Source organism: Pithys albifrons, chromosome Z (assembly GCF_047495875.1).
Source record: "Pithys albifrons albifrons isolate INPA30051 chromosome Z, PitAlb_v1, whole genome shotgun sequence".
Classification (NCBI taxonomy): domain Eukaryota; kingdom Metazoa; phylum Chordata; class Aves; order Passeriformes; family Thamnophilidae; genus Pithys; species Pithys albifrons.
In genome coordinates, this window is record NC_092497.1 from 47,063,292 (window position 1) to 47,066,625 (window position 3,334).

Below are 3,334 nucleotides of genomic sequence, written 5' to 3' on the forward strand. Positions count from 1 at the left end.
AAGGAAAGGAAGGAAAGGAAAGGAAAGGAAAGGAAAGGAAAGGAAAGGAAAGGAAAAGGAAAGGAAAGGAAAGGAAAGGAAAGGAAAGGAAAGGAAAGGAAAGGAAAGGAAAGGAAAAGGAAAGGAAAGGAAAGGAAAGGAAAGGAAAGGAAAGGAAAAACAGCAACAAAAGACCAAAAGTCCAAACCCCAACCAACAAACCTCCTGCAAAGCAGTATTTAAAAAAACCCCAAAACAAACCTACACAGTACATACACTCTAGGAAATTTTTATATACCTGTTATGAATAATCTTTAATCTCTAATAGGAGAACAGGAACCTCTGAATGACAGCAAGTAACGTAAAACCAAGTAAGATATAAAACTAGCCAGTAGAGCAAGAATGTTTAGGATTACCCTGTGAAGTTTAGAGAGGTAATTCAATTTTGTCTCCATGGACTGGAATGGATGTGTGTTACTGTGGATTTCAGAGTATCCTCCAGAGTTTACATGTAGTTTTTGCCATAACAGTGTGTACAAACTGAGAAGATACACTATATTTTTCAGATTATCAAATGCTCGTTTCCAGATTAACACTTTGAAAGCTCATTATTTAAGAATAAATAATCAATGTCTGATCAGGGAACACATCATGCAAGTCTTCAGTGCAGCCAGTGATCTTCTCAAAAGCTATTTTACCATGGTTTTACTTTGGAGAGGACACAGTGCTTGCCCACTTTTTAAACAAAACATAAGTTCAGCTTTGAGCAGTATTTGAAAAGAATACAAAAACTGGAAAAAAGAGGAAACAGTTGAAAAATTGCAATTTCTCACATGCTTGTTATGGAATTTTACCCTGTCAGACTCTCAAGAGTTACTATGAAAAGGACCACAGTGCTCTTTGCTAAAATGAATTCTCTGAAAAAATATTGTCACGGCTACTCATAGGAATCACAATACATTCTTACCACACCATCTTAAAAGAAGAAACAAACTATTTTTTCAAAAACTTGCATAGAGAACTCAAGTCAATAACATATTTTTATAAAAATCTCTCTGTGTATATATAAATATATATATACACATAGATATATAAATTTATGAATATGTAAAAAATAAACCCCAGTCTTACCGACAGTGAAAAATCTTGCAGTCATATAAGAATGAAGTGAGATGAAGCCCTTACTCATCATGAGAATCAGATCACAAGTGGAAAGAAAGTGAAATCAGAAAGCTAGTTCCTACTTGAAAAACCACAACTGTGAGGAAGGCTCTAAGTTTGTCTATGAATCAGCCAAACATCTGATCTCTGAAGGTAATTAACTGCCTGAAAATAAATGCATCTGGAATCTTTTTGTGGAATAGGAGGTACGAAAAAACAGAAGCCATGTAAATAACAAAGCTCAAGAGCTTTTGGTAGATAACTTCTTTAACTTTTTAAATAATTCCTTGATGAAAACTAGAAACTATGGAATACTTAGCATAGAAAGTACTTTTTGATCTACAGAATTAAAGGAAAAAGGAATCACAGAATTACTGAAATTTTAGAGTCATAGTTTTTTAAACAAAACTGCTCCAATTTAAAAGGTTTATATGCTTTTTTAGCACAGACATAATGCCCAGCTGAAGTGCATGTTTCCTGCAATACACAGATAAGATGGATGTTTCTTCGCAAACTGAGAAGCAGTGAGGAAATACGAATCAAAGCTGAGACACTTCTAATTTCCATAATTATAACAAAAAGTAGCTCCAAGCAAATCTGGTCGCCTTGCTCTCCAAGTCTTCAGTAAATACAGTCTAAAGGATGACGATGACTTTGACTCTTCTATGCAAAAGAAATAGGAAGTATGGTCTGAATGAGACATTTGCTTGCCTAGTTTTGTATATGGTATCACTGTATTTATGAATTATAGCTTTATCTTCTGCAGAGTACTTTGAATTGCTTCAATTAACTCAAAATATGAAAAATACTTAGAAATCTTTAGATATTTTAACATCTTTCTAATACATATTATAGGCAGAATTTAAAAATACTCACAGAAAGAGATAGTCTTTTTATTGCAAGTCATTTAGTTCCTTGCAACTACATAGAAGAGTCAGAGCTGTGCCATCTAAAGGATGCATGTTCCTCTAAAACCACAAAAGCTTGCAAAGCTGGGCTGTTTTATTTTTCCCCTCCAGTCTACTGTGTGAATATGCAAATGCTACTCTCAAATTTGGAGGACAATTACATCCTTTAGAAATATCATATTTCTGGCTGTAAGATGGTTATTCTTTGAGTTTTGAACATTCAGTAGTGTCTTAAGGTACCCAAGCCAACTGAAAGTTAAAATCACCATATTATTATTTTTCTTTTAGTCATGAAGTCCCTTTAAGAAGCCTTACAAAAGTACAAAAAAGTATTATAAGGTACTGAATTGTAAACGGTGCTTTAGCAATGGTATAAAAAGAAGATTAAAATCAAGTCAAACCTTCTAAGAATGTGGTATGGAAGCCCTGGGGACTGGAAGTCTCTCTGAAGTACACTGAGAGCTGAGTAGTCATGTGATGCCACAATGGGTTGCCACTGCACAGAGAAGGGATTTCCTGCACCACAATCAGGACTGAGATTGGAGTCTTGCATGTCCTGTGGTGCAAGGAGAGTTAAGTTTCATGGCATAGTAGCTCCATGAAAGCAGGGAAGGAGGAGAGAGTGTCACAGAACTCTGCAGTGGGAAAAATCATTGCAACTGGAATAGGCCAAAAGCTCATGCCAAGGCTTTATTGCACCAAAATATTGTGGAAATTTAGCCCAAGAGAGCAAACTTGATGGAAACAAGCTAAAATCAATTTTTTGGCACTTTTCACCTGCGCAGCATAACTGGAGATTGGTCCCGCTTCAAGAGCAGCTGGTGCCAGGCAGCAGTTAATTGTGAATTTTTGCTCCTGTGGGCACAGGACAATCACAACTCGTCTCCTGGTCTCTTTATTGACAATACCACCTCCTGAATGTGATCATACCTTAAGGTATAGTCCAGGTCACTTTCCATTCATGAAAGAATTATTTTCTCCCAGTTCTAACTTAGATTTTTCTTAGATCAAGAAAATGCTTGTCCACCTCTACTTCAGTCTACAGCTAAGCTCAAGGTCTTTTATGTCTCTGACATTCTGATCTGACAAGCCTGTTAGCTTGACCACAGGCCCACTAGAGTTGTCTGGTAAGATCTGAAGTAAAACCTTTCATTCACCACCTCTGATTGCAGGACTTCAGTCTGAATGTGCAGAGACCCAGACTTAACTGGAAGTAAATCATATAATTTATTGTATCATATATACACCTTCACACATAGAGCCCCCAGACAGAGCCATTAGCTGGA

The 3,334-nt window shown here is 36.4% G+C and overlaps 1 long non-coding RNA gene across 1 annotated transcript in view; it reads right to left on the reverse strand.

Moving 5' to 3' along the window:
* LOC139684697 (uncharacterized) overlaps positions 1 to 1,211 on the reverse strand; it is a 24,367-nt gene extending 23,156 nt beyond the window's left edge. Inside the window, exon 1 of the long non-coding RNA XR_011699957.1 lies at positions 1,111 to 1,211. This is a non-coding gene — a long non-coding RNA (uncharacterized lncRNA). The remainder of the gene's footprint in view (positions 1 to 1,110) is intronic.
* Between the last annotated feature and the right edge of the window lie 2,123 nt (positions 1,212 to 3,334).